General features: G+C 41.2%; 1 long non-coding RNA gene across 1 annotated transcript in view; it reads right to left on the reverse strand.

Annotated features, from left to right (window-relative positions):
- Positions 1–5,551: 5,551 nt before the first annotated feature.
- LOC144223150 (uncharacterized) overlaps positions 5,552–12,499 on the reverse strand; it is a 30,196-nt gene continuing 23,248 nt past the window's right edge. The window contains exons 3-5 of the long non-coding RNA XR_013332595.1: positions 9,020–9,080; positions 6,484–6,540; positions 5,552–5,737 (exon numbers count right to left, since the gene is read on the reverse strand). This is a non-coding gene — a long non-coding RNA (uncharacterized LOC144223150). The remainder of the gene's footprint in view (positions 5,738–6,483; positions 6,541–9,019; positions 9,081–12,499) is intronic.

Genomic DNA, 12,499 nt, shown 5'->3' on the forward strand with positions numbered 1-12,499 from the left:
TAACGAAGTCCCCAGGCAGCCAGGAGAACACAAATCCATTAGGCACCCAGCCAGTTAAAGGGCAGAAGAGCTCATAAGACATCTGCACTCCCGGGGATTGAGCAGAATAAACCACATTGTTCTAGGTCCCTCCCCAAACTACCTTCTCTTACTCCATTTTTCAAAATTGTGGATGTTACTGTATTAGTCAAGGTTCTCCAGAGAAGCGGAACCAATAGAATCCGTACATAGATAGAGACATTTATTTAAGGAATTGGCTCACATCACCGTGGAAGCTGGCAAATCCAAAATCAGCAGGGTGGGCAGGTAGCCTGGAGACCCAGAGAAAAGGTGATGTTGCAGCTTGAGTCCAAAAGCGGTCTGCTTGCAGAATTCTCTTCTGGCAATCTTGGCCTTTTGTCTCTTAAGTCCTTCGACTGATTAGATGAGGCCCACCCACATAAAGAAAGGAAATCGGCTTTACTCAAAGTCTACTGATTTAAATGTTAGTATCATCTAGAAAATATCTTCGCAGTGACATATAAACTAGTATTCAACCAGATATCTGGATGCCATGGCCTAGCCAGGTTGATACATAACATGAACCATCAGTTACCTTTTTCATTCTCTTCTTTTATTTGCCAGACTCTTCACAGTCACCTGTTTATGGGATAGCTATTGGTTACACTAAAGGCAGCTATTATTGCCAGCTCATTACAATTGGCTGGCCTCCCAGCCACACCCCTGGCTGAAGACAAAGATGCCATCTATCATATTTCATGGTGAGCATGAATGACAACATAGTCACATCTGTAATACCGGGAAAATATCAAAGGACCGAGAGTTACCCTTCAGATTTCACAAAGCCAGTTGGCTGAGGCAGTGAGGAGCAATTCTCTTCTTACACAGCATGATCTTACTTCAAATTCCTGGACTGTTTTGTGTTTTGTTTTGTTTTGTTTTTTCAGTAATTGTTATACCAAACATGGGGCTTGAACTCATAGCACTGAGATCAAGAGTTACATGCTCTCCTGACTGAGTCAACCAGGCACCCCTCTGGACTGGCTTTATAGGGGGAGCTTTTACGCTGGGAGCTGGCCCACGAAGAAACAGTGGGGGGATAATTGTATCAGGGCGATGAGATAGCAGCTCCCTCCCTCGGTCACAAGAAGATCACCAGGTGGCCCGAAAAGTTTGGCAACCCTACGGTAGCTCAGCAAGCATGGGGCCGTTAAAAACTCACCCCTGGCCAGAACAGGTCTAAAATGGGTGTCCACTGGGGTGTCTGAGTGGTTCAATTGGTTGAGCATCTGACTTCGGCTCAGGACATGGTCTCATGGTTTGTGAGTTTGAGCCCCGCATCAGGCTCTGTGCTGACAGCTCGGAGCCTGGAGCATGCTTGGGATTGTGTGTCTCCCTCTCTCTTTGTCCCTCACCTGTTCGTGCTCTGTCTGTCTCTCAAAAAAAAAAAAAAAAAAAAAAAATAAAAAAATTTTNAAGATAGTCTTCTTCCTTCCTTCTGTTTTTCTTGGGCTCCAGCTTTTAACCGCAGTAACATTCAGCCTAGGTAGCTTTAACCAGAAAAATTGCTGAGAAAGGAAAGATTGAATGTATGATTGATTTCATCGCAGTCTCCCTCGAATGGGAAAGGTGTGAGGCATTCTGCTGGAGGTGTTAGGCTCCTGTCCCCTCCTGTCACATGTGCTTTCCCCCACAGCAGTCTTCAACCATTTGCCTTGATTAGGAAAAGTGACTGAGAACCCACAAAGAAATTTTATTATTTTATCTATCGATATTGACCTTATTAGAAATTAACACTGAAAAATTTTGAAATATTTATTAATTCATTAAAAGTAATAATTGTTAACCTTTCATATGTTAATATAAATAATATATTTTAAGGGTGTCTGGGTGGCTCTGTCCGTTGAGCATCCGACCCGATTTCAGCTCAGGTCATGATCTCACAGTTTGTGAGTTCGAGCTCCACGTCTGTCAGTGCAGAGCCTGCTTCGGATTCTCTCTCTCCCTCTCTCTTTCTGCCCCTTCCCAGCTCCCACCGTTTCTCTCTCTCTCCTTCTCGCTCTCTCTCTCTGTCAAAAATAAATAAACTTTAAAAAATATATTTTAATTTTTTAAATTAAGCACATATTCAAAAAATAATGGGAAGAGTGGCACTGCTCTACATTTTGGCATATCTCTTAGTGTCTGACTTTACTAGAAGACAGTTGAACTCTCAGATTGGTTGCATTCAGCATGTTGCCATATGTTGTCACACTCCAAGCATATGAAGAAAATTCAGGCTCAGACAGAAATGTAGTTAAAAAGAGGAACAGGGGCATCTGGGTGGCCCAGTGGTGTGGGCTTGGGTGGCCCTGAGTGTTGGACTTTGGCTCAGGTCCTGATCTCACAGTCTGTGAGTTCGAGCCCTGTGTTGGACTCTGTGCTGACATCTCAGAGCCTGGAGCCTGCTTTGGATTCTGTATCTCCCTCTCTCTGCCCCCATTGGTACTCTGTGTGTGTGTGTGTGTGTGTGTGTGTGTGTGTGTGTGTGTCTCAAAATAAATAAACGTTAAAAGACAAAAAACCCAAAAACATCCTCTCATGGCTACCAAAAAAACAAAAAAAAAAAAAACACAAAAAAAAACCCAAAGCAAAGAGGAGTATTTTAACAGCCTTTTTAGATAATTGTGGCTGTTCTTCGTAAATACTACACCCAAATTCCACATGCCGCAGTTTCTTATATCACATCGACGAACTTTTCATACTCTATTATATTAAAATCCATTGGTCTAATCTTGCATTTCAAATGGATCTTTTCCTTATGCATGATTTGTAACACCACCTGTCTTCAGAAAATCAAGATTTCCCCAGTGTTGATGCATTTCATATCCCTTATCAGATAAATCTCTTGGTCGAAGTCACCACCAATCTCATCAGAAAAGTTGATAAAGATTTGGGAAAGCATCAAATTCACAGTGGCAGACACAGGTGTTCCAAAATTCTTTCTCTTGAAAGCTCAATTTTTAGCATTGACAATAAATACCGTCAGTTGGTTTCCTTGATAGGTTAAGCCCACTCCATTCGTTTTTAAGAAAATTTCTGCGAAATACCTAATAACTACAGTTTGCCTATCGGTTATTTTGTAAGTAAATACGGCGTTCTGTGAACAAATTAGCTGGTGCAGCTCGCATCTCAAGCAATCACACAAATGTTTTGCTCAAAACAAAGATCATATTTTGGAATGCAGCGCAAGTGCTCTGTGTGTACTTCCCATTTTATGACACAGAATATTAAAAAGATGTGCACTCAAGGGCCTAGATTTAATAAAATTAATTTTTATGACTTCATCAGGACACTTTCAAGTGAGACTGGTTGTTTTTACCACAAGGGCATGGTGCTAAAGAATACAACGGCCACTAGGGGCGCTGGGGGTTCAGTCACATAAGCATCTGACTCTTGGTCTCAGCTCAGGTATTGATCTCAGGGTGTTGAATTCAAGCCCCCTGTTGCACTCTGTGCTGGGCGTGGAGCCTGCTTAAAAGAAAAAAAACAACAAAAACAATGGCTATGTTTGGGATTCTCTGTCTTATCCTCTCTGTCCCTCCCCTGCTTATGCTAGCACGTTCTCTCTCTCTCTCAAAAATAAATAAACTTAAGTTTTTAAAAAAGGCCAAAATGCCAATATTATTATGAAGATAGTTTTGGCTTATGAAAACCTGCAAGGGCCTCTGGGACATTTCAGGAGTCTGCGGACTGCATTTGGAGAACTATTGCTTTATACTGAGGGGGAGATAGAACAAAACTCAGAGAGGCAGGGATTTGGGCCCTTAGGTGAAAAGTTCAGCAATTTAGGGGCAGCTGGCTGGCTCAGTCACAAGATCATGTGACTCTAGATCTCGGGGTCGTGAGTTTGAGCCCCATGTTGGGTTTAGAGATCACAAATAAATAAATAAATAAATAGAAGTTCAGCAATTTAATAGCTACCTGAGCATGGGAAAGTTAAACTTTCTGGGTCTCAACTTTTTTATGCATAACAGAATTTTTTTTTAACTTATTGATTTATTTCGAGAGAGAAGAGAGTATGAGCAGGGAGCGGGGCAGAGATAGAAGGAGATAGTGAATCCCAAGCAGGATCCACACAGTAAGTGCAGAGCCCAACTCGGGGTTTGAACTCACAAAACTGTGAGTTCATGACCTGAGCCGAAATCAAGAGCCGCCCAGATGCCCCAACAGAATTTTTTTTAAATGAGCATGTTATCAACAATAACCAAGGTATGGAGAATGTCCAAATGTTCATCAACTGATGATGAATGGATAAAGAATATGTTATGTNGAATGAAATCTGGCCATTTGACATGATGTGGATGGAGCTAAAATGTATTATGCTAAGCAAAATAAGTCAATTGGAGAAAGGCAAATACCATATGATTTCATTCATATGTGGAATTTAAGAAACAAAACAGATGGACATGTGGGAAGTGGGGGCATGGGGGGTGGAGAGAAGAGAGAGAAACAAACTACAAGAGACTCTTAATGAAAGAGAACTATGGGTTGGTGGAGGGAGGGGGATGGAAGATGGGCTAAAAAGGTGATGGGCAGTAAGGAGGGCACTTGTTGTGATGAGCACTGGATGTTACTGTATGTAAGTGACGAATCACTAAATTTTATTCCTGAAACCAATATTGCACTATATTTAACTGACCAAAATTTAAGTTGAAAAAAAAATTAAAAAGAGCATATTCAGCATATTAAAAATTATGTGTAAAGTTAGTGCCTAGAATATAGAAAACACTAGAATATGGACCAGAGATGTGTATTTAAGGGGGTTCATGAACAAACAAAATTATTGGAGAAAACCAAACTATATTTTAATTAACATATTCATTCCAAAATATTTATAGAAAGCCACAACCAGGCACTGTACTATGTGGAGATACAGAAACAAATGGGTGTGACCCTTGCTCTTGAAAAGTTTCCAAGGGCATTTAAATCAACTCAGCATTTAAGTCAACTGTAAAGACTCAACCTGATCAGTGTTATAAAGAAAGGTAGGTACCAAAGACCAAGGTCCAACAGTGAAGTACTTGCTCATAGTACCTAAATCCATATAGGAAGCCCATTGAAAAGGGAAGAAGGACTCTTGGGCCAGTCCAGGTGTAGAAAATGACAGACAGCCTGGTTTTTGGCAAGTTTACTGGTCACCAAGGTACCTGATAAGCTAATAAGGAGGTGGGGAGCCCCATCATTCTGAACCACAGTCTATGCCCTTGCATGGGGAAGCCAGTCATAGCACTGGATTTTCAGGTCCCTGCCATGATGGTGAGAAGCAGCAGCAGCTGATTTCTTACATGTTCATCATGGAATCTTTGAATATAGATAGATAATGCCCAGCTGCTCTGTGACCAGGGATTTATGCTTTGACAGGTGCTGCTGTGGATTAGGGGCCCTCCACCTGTTGACTTTGCTCTGTGTGGCCAGCAGAGCAAGGTGTGCATGGAGTAGGTGACATGTGATTCATTGCATTCGGGTAAGAATAAAAGGGAAAGAACAACATTGGCTTCAAGAGTCATCATTCAAGTGTCATAATTGAGGCCATTTGTCAATGTTTCCATGGCATTGGATCTCCAGATGAGGGTGCTGAAAGGTTGTACCTCAGCCTAGAACACGAAAGAACAAAACCTCATAGACACAGCAGATTAAGTCATTGCTGTTTTCTGACGAAGCAGACAGGAAGTGCAGGATGCCGTTCCATCTTCATCTAAGAGAGGGGAGAGGAAAAAGAGAGATAAAGAGCAATCAAGGAAATGAGTGTCAGCTTATGTGTACATTGGGGGGTTTTACTGTTAACCACTAGACATTTTAGGACTGAGGACCAAGAGCCAAGAGTAACATGCCTATTTCACAAATTGGCCCTAAAACTAGTCTTGCATAGTGAAGTGACTTGGTTTGCTTTGATAATCCTAGAGAATGGATCTATCCACAGATGATCCTTTGCACTAATGTAGATATTTCCTGGTATGAGGTTATGAACAAGGGAGGTAAGTTAGACATTCATATCTTTACATCATGATATCATTATTAAATGTATGGTTAAATGTTTGGGTGGATGCATGGATGGATGAATGGATGGATGGATGGATGAATGGGAAGGTAGGTTAGTGGTGGTTTGGTATGGAATATGAACTTTTGAGCCAACGGTGAAATAAATTTTAGGAAATTAAAAACTTCTAAGGTAGGATACCTAAGGAGAGCTATCTGGGGAACCATTTGCTCAAAGAATAGAGGACAATTCAGAGTCCTACCTCTAGCCTTGAACTAGAGATTGGAAATCACTTTGAACATCTCAAATATTGAAGGGTCTAACTAATACTACATCAGGAGAGTTGGGGACAGTGGTTCTGGGGGCTAAGAGAAGCAGAGACTCAGCTTCAGAATCTGTTAAGCTTGAGCGTCATTTGGTGTCTGTAATCCTCCCATATAATAATTCATGACAATGGAACATACCTCAGCCACCATTGATCTTAACCTGAGATCCATAGTCATCGACAGAATTCAGGAGTTCTGTGAATTTGATGGGGAAAATAGTTACATAAAATAATTACATCTCAATTTCATTAACTTTTAATTAAAATGTAGCATTTCCTTACATTGCAAAATAAGCATAAACACTAATTAGGTATCGGTACCTGTGACTGTCACTAATAAAAATAACAAGTATTTTCATATCAGAGCACAGTAAGTGTTAATATCTCAAAATGCTTTGAATTATGGCAGTCATTGAGCCTGGAGCTAGGTCTAGTCATTTACCACATTAACAAACACATGTATTACTGTATCACAAATATTTTTTTTGCTAACTAGATTTCAATATAATCGTGGGTTTTTTTGTAATCTTATGTATTTTATTTTATGCATTTAAAACATTATTCTGGAGGCACCTAGGTGACTCAGTCATTGAGCATCTGATTCTTGATTTCGGCTCAGGTCATGATCTCATGGTTCATGAGATTGAGCCTTGAGTCGGGCTCCATACTCTGCAGAGCCCACTTGGGATTCTCTCTCTCTCTTTTTCTCTCTGCTGCTCCCCTGATCCTGTGTGCTCTTTCTCTCTGTCTCTCTGCCTGTCTCTCTCAAAATAAACACAAATAGATAGATAGATAGATAGATAGATAGATAGATAGATAGATAGATAGATAGATAGATAAAGTAGATAAATAAATAAAATATTATTCTGAGAAGGGATCCATGAGCTTCACCAGCCTAAAAAAGGTGTCCATGGCCTAAAATGTTAGGGTGACAACAATGTAAATGGATCTAGAGAGTATTATGCTAAGTTAAATAAATCAGTTAGAGAAAGACAAATACTATATGATTTCACTCATATCTGGAAGTTAAGAAACAAAACAAATGAACAAAGGAGAAAAAAGACAGAGAGACAAACTAAGAAACAGTCTCTTAACTGGAGAGTACAAGCTGATGGTCAGCAGAGGAGAGGTGGGGGGGGGGGCGGGGGNGCACTGGGTGATGTAGGGAATCTTGAATCACTATGTGGTATACCTGAAACGAATATAACACTCTATGTTACTTATACAGGAATTAAAATTTAAAACGTAATAAGAATGAAAACAAACATTCGGGTGAGACAGCTGCTTCCTCCCATGGTACCTCATCTTCCCTGGGTGGACGTCACACTGAATTCTCACGAAGGGATAGGCAGTTTTTTTCCTGACATTTCCAGGAAGCAGCTCAAACTATCAAGCCCAAGGACTGTAAGCAAGCTGTTTTATCCATTAGGCACCATAGAAACGGGGCCCAGGGCCAATGAGCTCGAACAATGCCGTCTACAGACACATTTAAGACAGAGCTAGGGGGAGAATTTTTGCTCTAAACTAAAAATAAAGCTACAGATGTGGAATTAATAAATGTCTAATTAAATGTACCACATTTCATATGTCAAATTCATCTGTCATTACATGTAATATTCACAAATATTTTTGTATTTGAAACATTTACAGATCGGATTTTCTCACTTTGCATGAAATCTCAAGTAAACATGATTATGAAGCAAAACAATAAATAATTAATGTTACAGCCAAATATTCTCAAAAGTAGAATTATATAAACACACCTATATTTTGTGGGGGAACAAACCTTGACTTATGGAATGTATAATGTCAGTACATTTAGTACATTTTACTATGTTTGAGAGGTGCCTGGATGGCTTAGTCGGTTGAGTGCCCAACTTCGGCTCAGGTCATGACCTCATGGCTTGTGAGTTCGAGCCCCACATGGGGCTTTGCTCTGACAGCACAGAGCCTGCTTCAGATTCTCTCTCTCTGCCCCTCTCCCACTTGGACTTTCCCTGTGTCTCTCTCTCTCTCTTCCTCCCTCTTTCTCAAAAATAAATAAACATTAAAGAAAAAAAAAGAAAGAAATGTTGGGAGTGGCGGAGCTCCAAAGAATCAAATGGACCCAGGCCTCCAAAGGTCTCAAAACTACCCTGGCCTGACATTGTAAACCTGTCCTCTTAGACCCTCAAGAGGAGCACAGCCTCAGAGTTTGGGCCCTTGGAAGACTCCTACCTTCCTCATCCCTTCCCCCAGACACCCTCCCAAAGCCCCCCAGTCCTACGCCACTCTCCCTTACCCCTCACTGTCCTCCTCACTCCCTGGCCCTGGGCATTCAGCTTCTCAGAAAGTAAGAGAATTCCAGCCATTTTTATTTGCTTTGGTGGAGATGCCAGGAATCGAACGCAGGGCCTCACTCCACTGGAATTTTACAAACAAGAGGAGGAGGTTAGCTGGGTTCTCCCCTGCCCAGCTCTCCGACCCTCTAACAGGCAGGGCCTGGCGCTCCACCAGTCGGAGTTCTCCCAGATCACGTCTCTTGGCTTTTCCTCTTTTCATCAGAAATGCTCTGTCTGGTTTCCTCAAAAAGCACTGGACAAGCCCACCTTTGTCCCCCTGAGCAGTGACAAGTCATGTGGAGGAGAAATTGCCCTAGCTGTCCTTCTTCCATCCGGATGTCCCTGAGCGTTCACCTGTGGCGGGTGGTACCCGTAGCGGGGCATCTCCAGGGCTGCAAAGGAGCTCGTCCGTGCCCTGCGCATATGTAAGAGACACACCAGAAGCCGTCAGTAAGGCTCAACCCTAAAGAAAGGAACCAAAACACAGGAGTGAAAAAAGGGCCTCTTTTGTTTAACGATGGACCTTGCAGTCAGCTGGACTAGGTATTTGCTTGAAGCCATAAAACAGAAGAAAACCAGTTGACAAATACTGAAAATTTGCTGTATTTATCTGAAAGCATGAGAGAAGTCCAGGAAAATTCAGAACTTTGGTGTACTTTCTTACGCTTAACTGTAAGGACAGTGTAACCAAAGAAAGGCCCCAAACCTGGACTTGGGAAGAACTCTCTCCTGGGAAGAAGTCAGCCCTCCTGATAAAATGCACAGGCCATTTGCTGCTGAAGGTCAGTGGGACTGAGATTTGTCCACGGAACCTAGTTCTCTGCTCACACACTGGAACATCAGGTGCCTTTTACCAAACTTTGTTATTGATGAATTTGATCTTACAGTGATTATATAAAAGTGTTCTCTTTTCCTAGGGGTGTCGGGGTGGGGGCGGGGGGGGCTCAGTCGGTTAAGCTTTTGACTTCAGCTCAGGTCATGATCTCACATTTCGTGAGTTCAAGCCCTGTGTCAGGCTGTCTGCTGTCAGCACAGAACCTGCTTCAGATCCTCTGTCTCCCTCTCTCTGCCCCTTCCCCACTCATGCTCTCTCTAAAAATAAATAAACAAACAAACATTTTTAAAATATCTTTTTAAAAATAAGATACCCCTACTGGGAGTAAATCTTTGGATTAGCTTCTGAAACGTCTCTTCCTTTGTGTCTGTGATATCTGCTCATGGGTAAATTGTCTGAAAAGTTGTCTTTAACATGAGTATTGTTTTTATTTTGAGGTAAGGGGTTAAGCCTTATGATCTTTCCTGGGTTTAAGATATTTAAGATTGCTGGCTTCTGTATCATTGAATTGCTTTTAATCATATATGACATATATAGATTAATTCCTCTAAAGATGATAGGCAAAAGAATTCTGCTCTAATTACATTTCCCATAAAGGCTGTTATGGCACACTACTGCTTAAGTGTAATTTTCAAAAAAGTAAAATTATGCCTCTCATGCAAATATAAATGTACACATGTCCAAGATTGTATTCAGTTAAGTACTAAAGAATCAGTAAGATATCAGAACCAGTTTCAAGAAGAATTTGAAGAACAGTCATTTATAGAGGCAATCAAGAATGCTGAAATAAGTATGCTAATAATGTTTGCAAACTGATGGATATTATATTGGAACATGATGTATAATATTGAAGTTATCTTTCTAAAGGGCAGAAGTCAATTGTATTTGACAATACATTTGCATTTGACAAGAGTATTTGCATTTCTATTGACAAGAATCATTTGCATGACTACCACTTTTCTACCACTTCCATTTTGCCTTAGTCAATAGAAGACAATCAAAGGTATGCACCCCTGCAAAATCAGATCCTGCTCTCTTGACAGTGCCCAACACTCTGTTAGAAGATAACTCCATAATCTCTTTAGCCAGTTACCAAATTTTAGATCATTTTGTTTGACAAGAAACCATTTATCAACAATTGCAGGGGTGTCTGGGACTCTTGATTTTGGCTCAGGTCACGATTTCATGGTTCAATTCCTGAGATTGAGCTCCACATTGGGCCCTACTCTGAGAGCTTGGAAACTGCTTGGGATTCTCTCTCTCGCTCTATCTCTCTCTGCCCCTCTCTAGTTTGTGTGTGCATGCTCTTTCGCTCCCTAAAAAGCTAAATAAACATTAAGAAAAACAATCACACCCTATCAAAAAATATAGAACAAATTAACAATGGGTGGGGACTATGAGAATCATAGTGAACAATTGTTGGCCCCTTTGCTTTCCTCTTCCTGACTTTATAGTAACAACAGAATAATACTTTCCAGGGGCACCTGGGTGGCTCAGTCAGTTAAGCACCCGACTTCAGCTCAGGTCATGATCTCACAGTTGGTGGGTTCGAGCCCCGCACCGGGTTCTGTGCTGGCAGCTCAGAGCCTGGAGCCTGTTTCAGATTCTGTGTCTCCCTCTCTCTCTGACCCTTTGGCTCACGTTGCCTCTCTCTCTCTCAGAAATAAATTAAAAAAAAAATCTTTTTAATTGAAAACGAAATGGGAGAAGGGGATGGGTGTCAGGGGCTATGCAGGAAGAAAGTAGAGAAGCTTGCTTTCCCTGATGTTAGACATTAAAAGTCATTTTAAATTTATAATAATAAACACAGGAACAGATTAATAAAACAATATAAATCCCCAAACCATACCCAAGTTAAAGAATACACTAGATGTGACATTTAAAATCAGTGGACAAATGATTCGATAGATGATATTAAGACAACTTGATACATAGTTGCTCAAAACTTTTTTATTTTATTTTTTTAGAGATTTTATGTTTAACTAATCTCTACAACCGATGTGGGGCTCCAACCCACAACCCCAATATCAAGAGTTACATGCTCTACTGACTGAAAAAAAAATTTTCAAAAGAAATTATTAAAGCATTAGTTGGGGCACTGGAGTGGCTCAGCTGGTTAAGCCTCTGACTCTTGATTTCAGCTCAGGTCATGATCTCATGAGAGTGAGCCCCACATTGGGCTCTGCACTGACAGTGTGGAGCCTGCTTGGGATTCTCTCCTCCCTCTCCTTCTGCCCCTGCCCACTCATGTTCTCTTTCTCTCTCTCAAAACTAAATAACAGTTTTTTAAAAGTATCATTTGGAGGGGCACCTGGGTGGCTCAGTCAGTTAAGCGTCCAATTTCAGCTCAGGTCATGATCTCATGGTTCATAGGTTTAAGTCCCACATTGGGCTCTGTGCTGACAGCTCAGAGCCTGGAGCCTGCTTCAGATTCTGTGTCTCCTTCTCTCTCTGCCCCTCCCCTGCTCATGCTCTCTTTCTCTCTCTCAAAAATAAATGAACATAAAAAAAATTTTTTTAAAGGCATCATTTGGAATTAGCTAGTTGGGGATGGGGAGGGAGTTCTGACATTTTAGACAGAAGGCAGTCAGAGCAAAGGAATTACAGTTCAAGCAAGGATAAAACCGTGGGTCCAGATGGAAACCTTAGTGCCTAACAGACAATGGTGAGCTGAGCAGAGGAAAGTGGTAGGAATCAACCACATCAGGGCTGGGTGGGGGGCTGGGGCATGAAAAACAGGCTTGAACTTGATCTTCAAATGAAGATGTAAGATATCTTATAAAAGCCCGGGAAGCTTTTAAGCAGAAAATTGTCATGATCAGGTTTTCATTTCAGATCGTTTACTCTGCTCTCTATTTAGAGGACAGATTCAAAAAGGTTAAGAAAAACCATTTTGGATATAGTTGCACAAGGAGAAGTTTCCAGAAATATTTGGGGATGGGAGACAGATTACAAAAGTTTAAAGGAGGAATACATGGAAAAAAAGATGGAAGTCATCA

The sequence above is a fragment of the Crocuta crocuta genome, unplaced genomic scaffold (assembly GCF_008692635.1).
Source record: "Crocuta crocuta isolate KB4526 unplaced genomic scaffold, BGI_CrCroc_1.0 scaffold231, whole genome shotgun sequence".
In the NCBI taxonomy this organism is placed as follows: domain Eukaryota; kingdom Metazoa; phylum Chordata; class Mammalia; order Carnivora; family Hyaenidae; genus Crocuta; species Crocuta crocuta.